General features: G+C 42.9%; 1 protein-coding gene and 2 non-coding genes across 6 annotated transcripts in view; 2 read left to right on the top strand and 1 right to left on the bottom strand.

Annotated features, from left to right (window-relative positions):
• The window catches only part of AGBL2 (AGBL carboxypeptidase 2), a 182,489-nt gene that overhangs the window by 101,428 nt on the left and 61,620 nt on the right, over positions 1–19,441 (top strand). The window lies entirely within an intron of this gene.
• LOC137539321 (U1 spliceosomal RNA) lies at positions 8,114–8,277 on the top strand. Its single transcript, XR_011025016.1, has one exon. It is a non-coding gene; the product is annotated as a U1 spliceosomal RNA (small nuclear RNA).
• LOC137539320 (U1 spliceosomal RNA) lies at positions 10,333–10,496 on the bottom strand. Its single transcript, XR_011025015.1, has one exon. It is a non-coding gene; the product is annotated as a U1 spliceosomal RNA (small nuclear RNA).

Below are 19,441 nucleotides of genomic sequence, written 5' to 3'. Positions count from 1 at the left end.
TCATAAACTATTCATATAAGAAACGACCATCAAAGAGGGAGCGCTGAGCTATTAATAAAGCTTATTTATTGATCATTCTAGTTGCAAAAAACACAGACTGACAAACATATAAAACACCCTTGAAAACCAAGATCGATCAGATGGACTTGCTATGAACATGTGTCCCTAAATAGGAGTGCACTTCCTATATTCCTAGGATTCAAAACATGCATGCAAATTATCTTCAGGCCCAACTTGATCAAAGAACATGACATCCAGTGCAGAGATGGTATCTGTATAGTCTTCAGCGTTGACCCCCGTGTGCAGCTAAGCACGCCTCTATAAATCACCACGCAACCATTACTGACACATATATCCTCGCATGTCAAACCTCAACCGGCTGCTCTGTGAGCCTACAGACTTAGATTGCCACATTTGTCACTCACGTATACCATCAAAGGCTTGCTGGGGCTCACCACTCGATTCCTCACTAAACAGACACGCTGGTGTGGTGTGGGAGTTCCTCCATCCATACATAAGACGGTAGTAGGCTTTAGATTGATGGTCAGCCAGGTCGTAGCAGTCAGACGCCGGGAGGAAGGTTGCGGAGGCACGGGGGAACAGCACAACGCCCACCTAGCAGCAGACGTCACGTATCACGTGACGCGTTTCATCCACATAGGATTTCTTCAGACGTGCAGCGTCTTAAAGAGCTCTCCCTTTTATACTCATACAAGAGTTCATTCAAAGTTTAAAACAGTTCGTCACTGCATACATACGTGGCCATATGTACACAATCAGGAGTCTAAGAATGCATCCAAAGGCAGTATTCACTCCATTACAGGAAAACCTTCATATTCAGGTCCTTATTTAATCCAAAGGGCATTAAACTTCCACATTTATAAATTAATTCAGATTCTTTTTTCCTCAACTCAGAGTCAAAGTCTCCCCTTCTTGGGCTGATGTTCAATCTATAAATGCCCATAACTTGCAGACCATTAGGATTAGAATCATGCTGTGACTTGTAGTGCATAACCATAGGATTCAACTTTTTCTTATCCACATTGGGATTCCTGATGTTTGCTATATGTTCTTTTATACGGGCACTCAATGCCCTATATGTTTTCCCAATGTAAATTTTGTCACATGGACAGCGTATCTGATAAACAGTCCTTTCAGTATTGCAATCAATTCTATCATTTACATAGAACGTCTGAGATCGGTCGAAATTGTAGAACTTATTGCTCTTAATCACATATCTACAAATGTCACACCCAGCACATCTAAACATGCCTTTTAATCTAGGGGGCTTCCTTCTGCACCTGTCCCAACCGAATTCACTGCTTACCAACATGTCATTTAAATTGGCACTGCGTCTAGCGGCTATATGAGGGTAGTTTCCCACAATTTTGGCCACAATTGGATCCCTCCCCAAAAGATGCCAATGTCTATTCAAAATCTGCTTAACCTCCCCATAATGGGCTCCGTAGGTCAAAATAATTCTTGAGACCCCAGGACAAGCGTTGCCTTCGGGTGGAGCAGGTGCACCCCCCCTGGGGCCCAAACCTTGGTCCCAGGAGTGTCCTTCTTTCCCTAGAAAGTGCTCTATGATAGGCAGAGCTGACAACTTTATTTGGATACCCCCTTGCCCGCAGCCTTATCATTAACTCACCTGCCTCCTTTTTGAACATGTTTAAATCAGTGCAATTGCGGCGCAAACGTAAAAATTGTCCCGTAGGGACCGCCCACTTCTGGGCAGGTAAGTGTGAACTACGCGCGGACAAGAGGGTATTTCCAGCTGTCTCCTTTCGATAAGTATTGTTTACCAGGGAAGTGCCCGATTTCCTTATCTGTAGATCCAAAAAAGATATTTCATGCAAACTATAAGAAAAAGTCAAAAAATATTTCTATCGTTCTTATTCAAATTCAGGACAAAGAACTTCAATTCAGTCTCTTTACCCTTCCATAGGACAAAAATATCGTCCACATAGCGGATCCAGAGGGCCACATGCTCCCCGAACCCACAAACGGACCCCACAACCTCTTGCTCCCAAAAGCCCAAGTGGAGGCACGCGTAGGCCGGGGAGCATGCAGCCCCCATCGTCACGCCTTTTTTCTGTCTATAAATACTCCCATTAAATTCAAAATATTTATTCTGGAGAATAATCTTCATGAGGTCCAGGATGAACTCACTCTGTCCATCTGAGTCAGTATAGTGGATGCCCAGGAAATGATCTAAAGCTTCGAGGCCTTTATCGTTAGGAATGGATGTGAAAAGAGATTCCACATCCAATCCCACGAGTAGCCAATTATCTTCAACGTGTACCCCCTCGATGCCTGCCAGTACATCCCTGGTGTCCATGACAAATAAAGGCAAATTTTTGAAAATATATCTGATCTTTAAGTCAACATATTTAGAAATCCTTTCCAGGGGGCTATTATTCCCGGATACTATCGGGCGTCCGGGGGGGGCCTGCAAATTTTTATGCGTCTATGGGAGAATATAAAACGTAGGTGTTGTATATTCATTAATTGTCAAATATTTAAGTTCATTCTCTGAAATTACTCCCTCTAAGAAACCCCACTGAAGTTTTAGATTGATTTTATCCACTAACTCCCTGAAAGGATTGATCCTTACTCGTTCATAGGTAAGTGTGTCCCCTAGCAATCTTTTTACCTCCTTTTCATAGTTCTTCCTGGTCATTATAACTACATCCCCCCCCCCCCCCCTTGTCACTCTTTTTAATCACTATATTGGAATTATTTTGCAGTTCTACCAACGCGTCTCTTTCCTCTTTGGATAAAGTATCCCTCCCTTTTTTTCTCCAATCAATACTTTTCAAATCCTCCGCCACCAGATCCATAAACATGGACATGTATCTATTGGTGCTCAGGGGAGGCATATAAGAAGATTTGGTGCGTAACCTAGTAAATTTAGGATGTTTAATGGCAGGGTGATTATCAACCTCACCAAGCAATTGTTCCAAATCAAAGTCATCGACATCAATAGGGGATTGGGGAGTCATGGACACCACGGATGAACCGGGGGCATCAGGGGAGTACATACGCCGCAAAAGTACACGTCTCAAAAAAAGTTGCACATCTTTGTATGTCTCAAATTCATTCCCAAAACTCTTAGGGCAAAAACTTAATCCACACTTTAACAGCTTCAACTGGACCTCCGAAAACGTTTCCTCCGTTAAATTGATAACATCTAGGGCATCAGGACACTCCCCCTGTTTTACCTCCCCGACCGATCGTTCGCTCTCGTTGACATGCCTGCTCCTCCTTCCACGTTTACCTCTTCTTCTTCTTCTTCTTCTTCGTCTAAAAAAATCATTATTCTTATCTAACCTTTCATTGTTTCTCCTTCTATTTCCTTTTCTTCTCCTATTCCTATTCTTTTTAAGGATTCCTTTCTTTTTGGGGTTCCCTTCACCCCCTGAGAACTCAGCACCCGATTCTTCGGAGTTGCTACCCCAGCCAACCCTTCTCCCCACTCCGCGTCTGCTGCCATACTTGCGGCCCCCGAGATTAAATATATCACCTCGTTTGTAATCTTCCACATCCCTCATAAATTTCTTATCTTTAGCCACTCTAATTTTTTCCTGTTCTTTTTCCACCTCCCGTTGCAGTTTGTCATTAAGTTCACTGAAACATTCCTTGGTTTTATATTCATTTAATTTTAGAACACTTATTTCCAACTCTTTCTCAACATCCTTGATCTGTATTTTTTCCTCTTTAACAAAAATCATCATTATCCTCAGGCCATGAGCTTTGCATTCAGACTCCCAGTCTGGCAGCATGCGGAGAGTTTGAAGGTGTTCGGCCGGGATAACTCTCTCCCTAATTCTTCTCGGTATTATCTGTTTATCGATATATCTCTCCATGCTAATAATTTCCAGTCATTTCCTAACTACTTTGATTGCGATTCGTTGATGCTGTCTAAGTAGGCGCACAAGCAAACTTGATAATTGAGTGACTGTATGTCAAGGTTAGAAAAAGTAGGCGGTGCCAACAACTACATTTTTAACATGGCAGGGTCCCCAAACTTTACACAATTGGCCACTGGGTGATTGGGATGAATATTCAGAAATGTGGGTGGAGCCTACAAAAGCCAATCAAAATGTACCTATTGATTTTCAAGGGGAATATTCACATTACTACCATTCTTACACTGTTAATGGCAGAGTCCTCAAACCTGATACAGTCAGTCATTGGGTGACTGGGGTCCAAATTCACTAAAGGGGTGGAGCCACAAACAGCCAATCAGATTTGTTAGATTGATTTCAGCCATTCTGTTATTGGCAGGGTTCTCAAACGTGACACAGTTGGCCACTGGGTGACTGGGACTAATATTCAAGAAAGTGGGTGGAGCCTACAGCAGCCAATCAAAATTCACCTTTTGATTTTCAAGGGGAATATTGCAACTGCAGCCATTCTTACACTGTTAATGGCAGAGGCCTCAAACCTGCTACAGTCGGTCGTTAAGTGTCTGGGGTTCAAATTCAGTAAAGGGGCGGAGCCAAAAACAGCCAGATTTCTTTGCCGGATAAACTGCTTCCATTACCATAATTTTGATGCCAGGAACCCAAAAGCTCACAAACTTGGTCATTGTGCAGTGACTGTGTGTCCAGGTTACAAAAAGTGGGTGGAGTTAAAACAGATTTTTCTGGGAAATTGTAAACTGCAGCCCTTCTTCACTGTTAATGGAAGGGTTCTCAAACTTAGCATAGCTGGTTACTGGGTGACTGGGATTAATGTTCAGAAAACTGGGTGAAACCTAAAAATGCCAATCAAAAATCACATGTCGCTTTTCAAGGAGAATATTACAATTGCTGCCATTCTTGCACTGTTAATGGCACAAGCCTCACACCTGGTACAGTTGGTCATTGGGTCACTGGGGATCAAATTCAGAAAAGGGGACAAAGCCACAATCAGTGAATCAGATTTGTTTAATTTCATGGGAAAATACAAATTATTGATGCCAAGGACACCAAAGTTCACAAACTTGGTCATGGAGTAGTGCCTTTGTATCCAGGTTACAAAAAGTGGTCGGAGCCAAAAACAAATTTCACTGGGAAAGTGTAAACTGCTGCCCTTCTTACACTGTTTATGGCAGGGTTCCCAAACTTTGCCCAGATGGTCACTGAGTGACTGAGATTAATATTCAGGGAAGTGGGTGGAGCCTATAATAGCCAATCAAAATTCACCTGTTTATTTTCAAGTGGAATATTTAAATTGCAGAAGAGAAGAGGAAAGCGCCGGCACTGCTGTCATATACTTTATTCCAACATCATTAAAATCATTCAAAAGTGAAGATCATATGAATGATTTTAATGATGTTGAAATAAAGTATATGACAGCAGTGCCGGCGCTTTCCTCTTCTCTTCTGCATATAGATGTGACTTTGGCCTGAGCACGCTGAAGACTTACTCCACACACATCCCTGCTTGGGGCTGTGCAGCTCCCCTCCCCTCCTCCTCCTCCCTGGACGTAAAACGGTTTCTGCAGTGCCAGCATTTTTCCCTTTTTTACCTACTATATCATCGGAATATTTAAATTGCTGCCATTTTTCCACTGTTAATAGCAGATGCCTCAAACCTGCTACAGTTGGTCATTGGGTGACTGGGGTTCAAATGCTGCAGAGGGGTGGGTGAAGCCACAAACAGCCCATCTGATTTGTTTAATTTCTATGGGAATATACAAATTATTGATGCCAAGGATCCCAAAGCTCACAAACTTGGTCATTGAGTGTTTGTGCGTTAGCTTTAGAAAGTGGGCGGAGCTAACACCAGCCAAATACATACACGGGCAATGCCGGGTCATCAATGGGTGGAGACAAATACAAATTTCACTGGGAAAATGTAAACTGCAGCCATTCTTACACTGTTAATGGCAGGGTTTTTAAACTTTGCACAGTTGGTCACTGGGTGACTGGGATTAATATTCAGAAAAGTAGGTGGAGCCTACAAAAGTGTATCAAACTTTACCTATTGCTTATCAAGGGGAATATTTAATTGCTACCAATCTTGCACTGTTAATGGCACAGGCCTCAAACCTGGTACAGTTGGTTATTGGGTGACTGGGTTTCAAATTCAGAAAAGGGTGTGGAGCCACAAACAGCCAATCAGATTTTTTCATTTCAATGCAAATTATTGATACCAAAGACCGCAAAGCTCACAAACTTGGTCAGTGAGTAATTGGGTATCATTCATAAAGCATTTCCGCATGCGGAAATGCTAAAAACAGCTGACTTTACCGACCACTCGGCAAAGTCAGCATTCATAAAGGCTCTTTCCGCATGAAAAAAAGACATACCGAGCAGAGTGATAAATCACCGCCTTGTGCGGTGATTAACGGAACAAATGTAGCAAAATGTTAATTCATAAATAATACCGCCAGCGGTGTCAGGTCGGAAAGTCCCGCTCCCTCTGATGTGGCGATACCAATGCAAGTGAATGGAGACACACAGACCTCCCAGGCAGCTGCAGCAGAGCGGAACACGGAGAAATGTATCAACTCGGCAGCTTCCGTGTCTCCGCCTGCCTACCGCCTGCCTACCGCCAGCCTAGTTCGGGGAATCTCCGCACTGTCACCGCACCTACACACTTCTTTATGAATGCCCACCCAGAAGTCTAAAGTACCGGTTGCGGAGAAGAACGGTGTTTTCCCGCACTACCGACAGCCTCTTTATGAATGATACCCATTGTGTGTTAGGGTTAGAAAAAGTATGCAGAGCCAACACCAGCCAAATACATACCCGGGCAACGCCGGGCAATCAGCTAGTTCTTTATATATTTTTTTCTCATGCTCTGCTAAAGGTTTAGAAAGTTGTCATTTTTTTTTTGCTGCCTCTGTTTCATCAAAAAGTAAAATAGCTAGAATGTATTTTCACTATTTACATATAAAGTGCTGCTCTAGTGGATACAAAAGTTAAAGAAATAAAATTTAATTTCACTATTTATACATGAGGTGCTGCTCTAGAGCCTAGGTTCTCAATGTGCGGTACGCGTACCCCTGGGACTACTTCTGATGGTTCCAGGGGGTACTCGGGCTTTATATACTTAACCAAGAATAACAAATTTAGAGTTTTAGAAAATGATAAACAACACCAAATTAGTATTTTAGCTAATTTAAAGCAATAGTAAATGCTTGGAAATTATTTAGAACCAATTATGTAATGCAATTAAATATATATTTGTCAAGGAGTACTTGTGATGTTTACTATGCTAGCGGGGTACTTGGTGAGTACAGGATTTTAAAAGGGGTACATACCAATAATATGTTGAGAAACACTGCTTTAGAGCCTAGGTTCTCAATGTGCGGTACGCGTACCCCAGGGGGTACTTCTGATGGTTCCAGGGGGTACTCGGGCTTGATAAGCTTAACCAAGAATAACATAATTTAGAGTTTTGGAAACGTGTGTTTTTCTGTTACAAGTCAAAAATAGGAAGGAAGTGGTAGAAATGAACACATATCCTTTCCCTTCTGTTCATTGAACTATGTGTTTTCTTTTATATCTCTTCTGTTGAGTCTTTTTTGTCTAAATCAAAATGTAATCAAGATTGGGAAAATCAATGTAAATCCTTCTGGCAAAGAAGCAGTTCAACATGAACCCCTTTTTTACTGTGCCTGTTTCTTTCTGCAAAACTTAATCTGTATCTTTATTTTTCCTTACTCTTCAAAATTCAGTAAAGGTTTGGGAACTAGATATGTAATCTTCTTCACATTTGCAGTTGTGCTTCTTACTGGAGTTCGGGTAATATGAGACAATAGCGGCAGGCAAGCTGCTCGGCTGCAGGAAGAGACACAGTGAGGATGCAGCATCACTGTACAGAGAATGATCCCTCCTCCATAAAAGGAGTTGTGGGCGGCTGCCTGAGTGACGTCACGTTATTCAAATAGGTCTGTTGCTGCAGTGCACTCTGGGAGTCGTTCTGTTCAGGCTAATTTGGATGTTTAAGGCTAATTTGTATTCACTGACATCACAGCAGAATTTGCTGCTTTATGAGGATATGAAGTGTGTGAAAATAGGATTCAGACAAAATTATATTTTTTAAGGGTCTGAAATCGCTCTCTGTTGAGTAGGGAGTGTCCAAACCAGCAACCTCCCTGTGTAGGATTCCAACTCATACTTACCTGGCAGGGGAGACACCATGATCACGAAGGTGGTTCTCCCAGGGTGAGGCTCATCCATTGCACTCCGGGTGGGTTGACCCCTGCGATTTCCCCAAATGCGGGAAACTCGACTGCATAATTTGTGGTAGTGGGGGACTGCGTTCGCGCTTTCCCCTGATAATGCTTGGTTAATATCAGAACAGTTAGTGAGATAGTTTTAAGGATTTGGTGTTATAGGAAATGCATCATGGTTTCAATTTATGTAATTTATAAAATAAAACATTATGCTAAATTTTGCTTATTATATATTTAAATAATATAAAGTGTTTCCTATACTTGGTCTCTATTTTACATTGTATTAAATATGGTAAAAACCTCCCAAACACCCCCTCCCCCCCCCCCCCCCCCCAAAGAAATTGTATCCTACATAGTAGCCCCTTATGTATAAATAGTGAAATGAAATGTTATTTCTTTAACTTTTGTATCCAGTAGAGCAGCACTTTATATGTAAATAGTGAAAATACATTTTACAAATCTATTTTACTTTTTGATGAAACAGAAGCAGCAAAAAATTGACAAGTTTCTAAACCTTATAGTAACAATATACAGGGGATTTAACCACTTAACATCTCAGTCGTTTTCAGCTTATGCATCCGAGCAATGTTCACCTCCCATTCATTAGCCTATAACTTTATCACTACTTATCACAATGAACTGATCTATATCTTGTTTTTTCCGCCACCAATTAGGCTTTCTTTGGGGGGTACATTTTGCTAAGAGCCACTTTACTGTAAATGCATTTTAACAGGAAGAATAAGAAAAAAAATGAAAAAATTCATTTGTCAGTTTTCGGCCATTATAGTTTTAAAATAATACATGCCTCCATAATTAAAACCCACGTATTGTTATTGCCCATTTGTCACGGTTATTTCACCATTTAAATTATGTCCCTATTACAATGTATCGCGACAATATTTTATTTGGAAATAAAAGAGCATTTTTTCCGTTTTGCATACATCACTATTTACAAGCTTATAAAAAAAAAATAGAGAGAAATATTTCATCTTTACATAGATATTTAAAAAGTTTAGACCCTTAGGTAAATATTTATGTTTTTTTTTTTTTTATAGTAATGTTTTTGGTTTTTTTTATTAAACATTTTATGTGGGCATTTTTGGGAGGGTGGGATATAAAAGTGTTTTATTTGGGGAAATATTGGTGTATTGTAATGTTTTTTTTACATTTACTTGTAGTTTTACTTTTTGGCCACAAGATGGCAATCTCGAGTTTGTTTACATGACGTCACTCTAAGCGGACAATGTACGCTTAGAGGGACACAGCTTCAGAAAGAGCGAAGCTTCCGAGAAAAGCTGTCGCTTTTTCAGCGGGGGAGAGGAATCAGTGATCGGGCTCCGTAGCCCGATACATTGATTCCGTGGCTACCGAATCCGCGGCCGGGAGTGCGTTTTTATACGTCAAGGAGGACAAAGTGGTTAATATATAGTAAATACATGAGATGTAAAGGGATCCTGAAGTAAGAGTTATACGGAGGCTGCCATATTTATTTCCTTTTAAACAATACAATTCATCTCTGCAGTAGTATCTGAATAACACCAGAAACAAGCAGGCAGCTAGTCTTGTCAGATCTGACTTTAAAGTCTGAAACACCTGATCTGCTGCATGCTTGTTCAGGGGCTATGGCTAATAGTATTAGAGGCAGAGGATCAGCAGAGCTGCCAGGCAACTGGTATTGCTTAAAAGGAAATAAACATGGCAGCCTCCATATATCTCTCTCTTCAGTTTCCCTTTAATATTTATAAAATATTTAAGTATTAATTAAATATGAATACATCTCCTATGTATATACTCTGTACAGCGCTGTGGAAGATGGCGCTATATACAGTAGATACTAATTAATAATTATTATTTATAAAGCGCCAATTAAATGAATTCAAGATTTATAAATTAATTTTGCATATCTTACGATTCCCTATAATAATATTGTATTTATGCTTGAAAAACATCCATGTATTCCCTTTTGATGTTGCATGTACATAGTCTGTTCCATCAGGATGTAAGCAAACAGGATTGAAGCCTGATGAAGGCTATACAGCCGAAAGCTTGCTTACTCTTATTCTTTTAAGTTAGCCAATAAATGGTATCATCCCGACCCTAAACTTCTTGCCTATAATGCTATAATATTGAATTGTTCTGATATTAACCAAGCATTATCAGGGGAAAGCGCGAACGCAGTCCCCCACTACCACAAATTATGCAGTCGAGTTTCCCGCATTTGGGGAAATCGCAGGGGTCAACCCACCCGGAGTGCAATGGATGAGCCTCACCCTGGGAGAACCACCTTCATGATCATGGTGTCTCCCCTGCCAGGTAAGTATGAGTTGGAATCATACACAGGGAGGTTGCTGGTTTGGGCACTCCCTACTCAACAGAGAGCGATTTCAGACCCTGGAAAATATTATTTTTTCTGAGTTCTATTTTCACACACTACATATCCTCATAAAGCAGCAAATTCTGCTGTGCTGTCAATGAATACACATTAGCCTTAGAGATCAAAATTAGCCTGAACAGAACGACTCCCAGAATGCACTGCAGCAACAGACCTATTTGAATAACGTGACGTCACTCAGGCAGCCGCCCACAACTCCTTTTATGGAGGAGGGATCATTCTCTGTACAGTGATGCTGCATCCTCTCTGTGTCTCTTCCTGCAGCCGAGCAGCTTGCCTGCCGCTATTGTCTCATATTACCCGAACTCCAGTAAGATGCACAACTGCAAATGTGAAAAAGATTACATATCTAGTTCCCAAACCTTTACTGAATTTTGAAGAGTCAGAAAAAATAAAGATACAGATTAAGTTTTGCAGAAAGAAACAGGCACAGTAAAAAGGGGTTCATGTTGAACTGCTTCTTTACCAGGGGGATTTACATTGATTTTCCCAATCTTGATTACAATTTGATTTAGACAAAAAAGACTCAACAGAAGCGATATAAAAGAAAACACATTGGGTATCATTCATAAAGAGGCTGTCGGTAGTGCGGGAAAACACCGTTCTTCTCCGCAACCGGTACTTTAGACTTCTGGGGGGGCATTCATAAAGAAGTGTGTAGGTGCGGTGGCAGTGCGGAGATTCCCCGAACTAGGCTGGCGGTAGGCAGGCAGAGACACGGAAGCTGCCGAGTTGATACATTTCTCCATGTTCCGCTCTGCTGCAGCTGCCTGGGAGGTCTGTGTGTCTCCATTCACTTGCATTGGTATCGCCACATCAGAGGGAGCGGGACTTTCCGACCTGACACCGCTGGCGGTATTCTTTATGAATTAACATTTTGCTACATTTGTTCCGTTAATCACCGCACAAGGCGGTGATTTATCACTCTGCTCGGTATGTCTTTTTTTCATGCGGAAAGAGCCTTTATGAATGCTGACTTTGCCGAGTGGTCGGTAAAGTCAGCTGTTTTTAGCATTTCCGCATGCGGAAATGCTTTATGAATGATACCCATTGTTGAATTTACAGAAGGGAAAGGATATGTGTTCATTTCTACCACTTCCTTCCATTTTTGACTTGTAACAGAAAAACACACGTTTCCAAAACTCTAAATTATGTTATTCTTGGTAAAGTATATCAAGTCCGAGTACCCCCTGGAACCATCAGAAGTACCCCCTGGGGTACGCGTACCGCACGTTGAGAACCTAGGCTCTAAAGCAGTGTTTCTCAACATATTATTGGTATGTACCCCTTTTAAAATCCTGTACTCACCAAGTACCCCCAAGTACCCCGCTAGCATAAAAAACATCACAAGTACCCCTTATTATTATTATTATTATTTATTGTATTTATAAAGCGCCAACATATTACGCAGCGCTGGACAATAAATATATACAATGATACAAGGTTGACAGACATAACAAGGTTATACACATAGAACAAAGTTATACATACAAATTGTACAAAATACATGACCATGCAATATGGGCTGGTTAGGTAGGCCCAGTAATACAAGTACAGGCTGTCATAGGACAGGAGCACATGATCCTGTAGATTACACTAGGGAGTGGAGGACCCTGCCAGAGGCTTACAATCTAAAGGGAGGGGTGGAAACACTAGGTGGGGCTGTTAAATATTCCTTAGAGAGTTACTGTGTGGTAGGAGGTGGGTAGGCCATCATAAAGAGGTGGGTTTTGAGGGCTTGCTTGAATGTTTTGAATAAGGGAGCAAGTCTGATGGGTGGTGGAAGGGCATTCTAGAGGGTGGGGGCAGCTCTTGAGAAATCCTGCAGGCGGGCATGGGAGTGTGAAATGCGTGGGGTGGTGAGGCGAAGGTTGTTGGAGGAACGGAGGGGGCGACCTGGTGTATACTTGTGAACAAGCTCCGAGATGTAGGTAGGGCAGGTTTTGTGCACAGATTTATACGCCAGGCATAGAATCTTGAAACTTATCCTGAAACGGATAGGCAGCCAGTGCAGGGATTCACAAAGGGGAGATGTGGATGTAGAGCGGTGCGAAGAATGGATGAGTCTTGCAGCCGCGTTCATCACTGATTGAAGGGGGGCAGTGCGTTTCAGGGTGAGGCCAGAAAGGAGGGAGTTACAGTAATCAAGGCGGGAGATGATGAGGGCATGGATGAGCAGTTTGGTCGTGTCCGGGGTTAAGAAGGGGCGGATCTTGGAGATATTACGGAGGTGGAAATTGCAGGCTCTGGTGATGTTTTAGATGTGTGGGATGAAGGAGAGGTCAGAGTCCAAGGTGACACCCAGACAGCGGGCCTGGGAGGTAGGGAGAATGGTTGTGTTGTCGATTGTGAGGTGGAAATCTGGGAGGGGTGCAGCAGCATGGGGTGGAAAGATCAGGAGCTCAGTTTTGTCTAGGTTAAGCTTTAGGAACCTAGCTGACATCCAGGAGGAAATTGCTGAGAGACACGAGGAGGCCTTGTTTATAGTGGTGGATGAGAGATCGGGGGTATGGAGGTAAATCTGAGTGTCATCTGCATAAAGGTGGTAATTGAAGCCCAGGGAGGAGATAAGTTTGCCAATTGAGGAAGTGTATATGGAGAAAAGAAGGGGGCCTAGAACAGAGCCCTGGGGGACCCCAACTGAGAGGGGGGCAGGGGTTGAGGAGGAGCCATTGAAGGAAGTGGTGAAGGAGCGATTGGATAGGTAGGAGGAGATCCAGGCCAAGGCAAGACCATGGATGCCCATGGACTGTAGTGATTGGAGGAGGAGGGAGTGGTCAACAGTGTCAAATGCTGCAGAGAGGTCAAGGAGGAGCAGGATGGAATAACTGCCTTTGGCCCTGGCAAGGGTAAGGTCGTTGACCACCTTGGCGAGGGCTGTTTCAGTTGAGTGTGCAGGTCGGAATCCAGACTGTAGGGGGTCAAGTAGGGTATTGGTGTTGATGTATTGGGTAATGCGCTGGTAAACTAGGCGTTTGAGGAGTTTAGAAGCATAGGGAAGGAGGGAGATTGGGCGGTAGTTTGAGGGTAGGGATGGGTCGAGTGAACCCCTTGACAAATATATATTTAATTGCATTACATAATTGGTTCTAAATAATTTCCAATAATTCTTACTATTGCTTTTAATTAGCTAAAATACTAATTTGGTGTTGTTTATCATTTTCTAAAACTCTAAATTTGTTATTCTTGGTTAAGTATATAAAGCCCGAGTACCCTCTGGAACCATCAGAAGTAGTCCCTGGGGTACGCGTACCACACCTTGAGAACCTAGGTTCTAGAGCAGCACCTCATGTATAAATAGTGAAATTGTAACAACTTAAGCTGTCCGTGGCGGGTCCCGCGATGCTCCTCTCGGCGTCTTCGGTGGGACTCGCTCGTGCAGGGGATCCTCCATGTCATCTCCTCCGGCCGGCGTCTCCTGCACGGCCGCCGCGAGTCAGGAAGCGCGCGTGCGCAGTGTCCCTAGATGCGCACGCAAGCCAGAGCCTCTCTTACAGGCTATGGAGGCGTGTCTGAGAGTAGACCGTCCTCCAGTGGGCTGGGCTCATTCCCTCTTCCAAGGTATATTAGGCCAGGTGAGACATTCGCTCGCTGGCCTTGATCCTAATCAGTTCGCTGGTTTCAGGTCTAGCTAGAAAGCTACTTTGAGATACATTGATATATTGTGTAGACGCACAATATATATGTACTCCAGTTAGTCAGTCTTTATTATTTTCATATACAGTCTAGTATTATTATTATTATTGTAACATCTCATTGTATATTATCTGTGTACCGACTTTTGCCTGCCTCTTGACCTTGCTCCTGTTTAGTCCTTCTGTACCGCTGCTATCTGATATTTGTTACCGACTCGGCCTGCCCCTGACTACGTTATTGCCTCATCCTTACATTTAGACTGACATCTGATCTTGTGTATGACCCTGCTCGAATATTGACTACGTATTAGCCTTATTACTCTGTACCTCGATATCTCTGACTCTTTGTTGACTACGGACCGGTCCGGACCTTACATACTTATTGTTTGTGTATTTGTACGTTACGCATCTGTTACTCTATCTCATCACACACAAGCGTGACATTATCAACGCCCAAAAGATAAAATGGACGAGCTGCAAAGGCAGATTGTCTCACTAGCAGGAGCCGTTAATCAACTCACTGAGCAGGTGACCACTCAACAAACACAGTTGACTCGGCTGACCAACTCCTTTGCTCAGTTGAGTGCCTCTGTCAATGCTAACTTACAGCTGGCTCCTATTGCTCCTAACGTACCTATTATTGAACCTAAAATGCCATTACCAGAGAAATTCTCAGGCTTACGCTCAGATTTTAGCAATTTTCAAAATCGTTCTATGTCTTATTTTGAGGTACGGGCTAGATCATCAGGGACTGAATCTCAGAAAATTACTCTTGTTAAAACTTTGTTACAAGGTGACTCTCAGACCTGGGCTTATGGCCTAGATCCCGGACATGAGGCATTAACGTCTGTTGATAGTTTTTTCCAAGGCCATGGCCACCACATACGCAGATCCTGATATTACATCCACTGCCACCTGTAAACTTAGAGATCTCCGGCAGGGTCGACATACTGTGGAAGAGTATGCGGTCAAATTTAGAAAGTGGTCCGTATCTGTTAACTGGGGTGGTACAGCACTTATGGATCAATTTCTTTTTGGCTTGTCAGATTCCGTGAATGACATGTTGGTGAGTCATCTGGAACCTAAAACTTTAGAGGATGCTATATCTTTAGCCATAAAAGTTGACAGACGTATAAGATACAGATGTCAGGGGAAAACTTACTCTACCGTGACTTCCACCAGTAAACAAACTCGTGCTTCCTGCGTTTTATCTGAGGAACCAATGCAGCTAGTTTATTCCAAACTATCTCCTACAGAGAAACTTAGAAGGAGAAAATAGGGCTTATGTATGTATTGTGGGGAAAAAGGTAATTTTGTTCAGACTTTTTCTGCTAAGAGCCTTCCGGAAAACTTCAGCACCTAAGTAAAGAAAGGGGAATTCACTTGGGTGGTCAGTTTTCTCCCCTCCAAAGTAAAAAATTATTGTTACCTGCTAAATTAATGTGGAACAATAAGTCCATGCAGTGCCAGGCTTTTCTTGATTCCGGGGCTGCTGGTAACTTCATAGATTCTGTTTTTGCTTCTGAGCTGGGAATTCCTGTTAAGCCCTTGCAGAACAAACTTTTTGTCACCGCTATTGATGACACCCCTTTACAAGCTAAAGAACCTATTTCTGTTACTCCGGAGGACTCTCTGCAGACAGGAGTTATGCATTTTGAACAGATTCCGTTTTTTGTATTAAGAATGCCCTCCAGTCCCTTGGTTCTGGGGTTGCCCTGGCTTCAGCTCCACAATCCTGGAATTAATTGGGATTCTGGCCAACTCATCTCTTGGTCACCTCGCTGTCAGGAGAGGTGTCTCAAGAGAATACTTATCTCTAGCCTAGAGGTAAAATGTAACAAGGTTCCAGCACCTTACATTGCTTTTTCTGATGTGTTTTCTTCACAATCTACAGATAACCACCACACAGACCTTATGACTGTCCGGTAGAATTGTTGCCTGGTATCATGCCTCCCTGGGGTCATTTGTAAAATGTATCTGGTCCCGAGAAACTGACCATGAAAGACTATATTAGGGAAAATTGGAAAATTTGGATAAGGGCTTTATCCGACCCTCTACGTCTCCCGCTGGGGCTGGTTTCTTTTTCGTGGAAAAAAAGGACGGGGGCCTCCGTCCTTGTATAGATTACCGGGATCTAAATAAATTTATGGTAAAAAAACGTTACCCATTGCCTTTGATCGATGACCTCTTTTCTAAAGTCTCAGGGGCTAGGATTTTTTCTAAACTAGACTTTCGGGGAGCTTACAATTTAATACGCATTCGTCAGGGAGATGAATGGAAGACAGCCTTTAATACCCAAGATTGGCACTACGAATATCTTGTTATGCCCTTCGGTCTTTGTAATGTCCCGGCTGTCTTCCAGGAATTCGTAAATGATGTCTTCCGAGATGTGTTAGGTAAATTTGTTATTTACTTAGACGACATCTTTGTCTATTCCGGCTCATTGCTGGAACATCGTGAACAGTGAAATATGTACTACAAAAGTTGAGAGAGAATTCTCTATTTGCTAAATTAGAGAAATGTCTATTCGAGGTGACGCAGGTACCGTTCCTTGGATACATAATTTCTGACTCAGGCCTATCTATGGATCCTAAGAAACTTTCTGCAGTGCTGGAGTGGCCTCAGCCTAAGGGCTTGAAAGCTATCCAACGGTTTTTAGGCTTTGCTAACTATTATTGCAAGTTCATAAAGAACTTCTCCACCTTGGTAGCTCCCATTACTGATTTGACGAAAAAATATGCTGACCCTGTATATTGGTCCATTAAAGCTTGTCAGGCTTTTTCAGAATTAAAAATGCATTTTGTTCAGCTCCCATTCTTGTTCACCCTAATGTCGACTTGCCATTCATTGTTGAGGTTGATGCTTCGGAAGTGGGAGTAGAAGCAGTCATTTCCCAATTTTCCGGTCAGCCTGAGCGGATGCATCCATGTGCATTCTTCTCAAAAAAAATTTCTTCAGCCGAAAGAAATTATGATATAGGTAACAGGGAGTTACTAGCAGTAAAAATGGCCTTTAAAGAGTGGAGACACTGGTTGGAAAGGGCATTGCATCCTATTACCGTTTACACCGACCATAAGAACCTAGAATATATAGAGCGAGCTAAGAGATTGAATCCTAGGCAGGCACGTTGGGCTATGTTTTTTTCACGTGTCAATTTCGTAATTACATATAAGCCCGGGTCTAAGAATGTAAAAGCTGACGCTTTGTCCAGAAGCTTTGAGACTGATTGCGTCTCACGCTCTCCTCCTGAAAATATATTACCTTCTAGCCGAGTGATTGCTGCACTCCAGACAACAGAATTTCCTGATGTTCATGCATTATTACAACCTTATCAAATTGATACTCCTGTTGATAAACCATCTGATTTAGATTACGTTCCCGTACAGTATCGTCTTCAGGTTCTCCAGTCATTTCATGACAGCAAACTGGCAGGTCATCCAGGTGAGACTAAGACCTTGGAACTTTTGTCCCGGCATGTGTGGTGGCCTTCTCTTAGAAAGGATTGCAAGGCTTTTGTGGCAGCATGTACCACTTGTGCCAGAAGTAAAGTCTCTAGATGTGCCCCTCAAGGTTATCTTACCATGCCTATTCCTTCCAGACCATGGTCTCACTTCTCCATTAATTTCATGGTTGATTTGCCTCTTTCTGGTGGTAAAAAAGTGATTTGGGTTGTCATAGACCGTTTCAGTAAGATGGCTCACTTCGTGCCCTTTGCTGAATTGCCCTCAGCTCAGAATTTGGCTAAACTATTTGTAGTGCACATTTTTCGGTTACACGGAATTCCTGATAAAATTGTCTTTGATCAGGGTGTCCAGTTTGTGTCTCATTTTTGGCTAGAATTCAGTGCCATTTTGGGTATCACTTTGTCCTATTCTTCCGGTTATCACCCAGAGACTAACGGGCAAACGGAGAGAACCAATCAGTCCCTGGAGCAGTTTCTTTGATGTTTTGTTTCTGATTGCCAGAAGACATGGCTTGAGTTCCTTCCCTTCGCTGAATTTGCTTTTAATAACCTTCCTAGCGCTTCTACCAAGATGTCACCATTTTTCATTGTCACCGGTCAGAACCCTAAATTCACTTGTTTCCCTTCCTCACCTTCTGTTTTTCCAGCATTGGAAGAATGGAGTACCCATGTGCAGCGTCTTTGGCCTCAGGTACATCAGAATCTGCAAGACGCAGTTGCTCGACACAAACACTGTGCTGATAATAAACGTTTGTGTGAATTCGACTTATCTCCGGGGGACCTGGTCTGGGTCTCCACTCGTAACATTCCCTTATGCCAACTCTCAGCCAAATTAGGGCCTAAGTTTATCGGACCCTATCCTATTCAGGAAAAGATCAATGATGTGGTTTATCGGGTGACACTGCCTCAAACCATCATAGAGGTCAATTCTTTTCATGTGTCACTGTTAAAGCCTGCTGCTAATATATTATCATCTGTAGATCCACCACCTCCAATTGAAGTGGATGGACAACCTGAATATGAGGTGGAGAAAATCCTTGATTCTAGGAAGATTCGTAATTCTTTACAGCATTTAGTGGATTGGAAGGGTTATGGTCCTGAGGAGAGATGTTGGGTTCCTGCCCGTCAAATTCATGCTGATCAACTGATTCAGGAATTTCATCAGGATTTTCCTGATAGACCTGGTGGAGAGTGTTCGGAGAACACTCCTCACGGGGGTGGGGGGGGGGGGGGGGAGGGGTCAATGTAACAACTTTACCTGTCCGTGGCGGGTCCCGCGATGCTCCTCACGACGTCTCCGGTGGGACTCGCTCATGCAGGGGATCCTCTGCGTCATCTTAACTGGCCGGCGTCTCCAGCACGGCCGTGGCGAGTCAGGAAGCGCACATGCGCAGTGTCCCTAGACGCGCGCGACAGAGCGGCTCTTAAAGGCTAAGGAGGCGTGTCTGAGAGTAGACCGTCCTCCTGTGGGCTGGGCTCATTCCCTCTTCCAAGGTATATTAGGCCAGGCGAGACATTCGCTCGCTGGCCTTGATACTAATCAGTTCGCTGGTTTCAGGTGTAGCTTGAAAGCTACTTTGAGATACATTGATATATTGGGCTCTATTCATAAAAAAGTTGTGGCGAAAAAACTCCTGGAGGGAAAATACCGCAGTGGTATATTAGACTTCTGGGTGGTCATTCAAAAAAATGTTGCCAGCTGCGATGCAAGTGCGGAGATCACCCGCTGAAGGCTGGCGGTAAGCTGTCGGAAGGCATGCGGAAACACTTACGCCG

This window comes from Hyperolius riggenbachi, chromosome 11 (assembly GCF_040937935.1).
Source record: "Hyperolius riggenbachi isolate aHypRig1 chromosome 11, aHypRig1.pri, whole genome shotgun sequence".
In the NCBI taxonomy this organism is placed as follows: Eukaryota; Metazoa; Chordata; class Amphibia; order Anura; family Hyperoliidae; genus Hyperolius; species Hyperolius riggenbachi.
The sequence above is the reverse complement of the archived record's forward strand: the minus strand, read 5'-3'. Positions and strand labels throughout refer to the sequence as shown.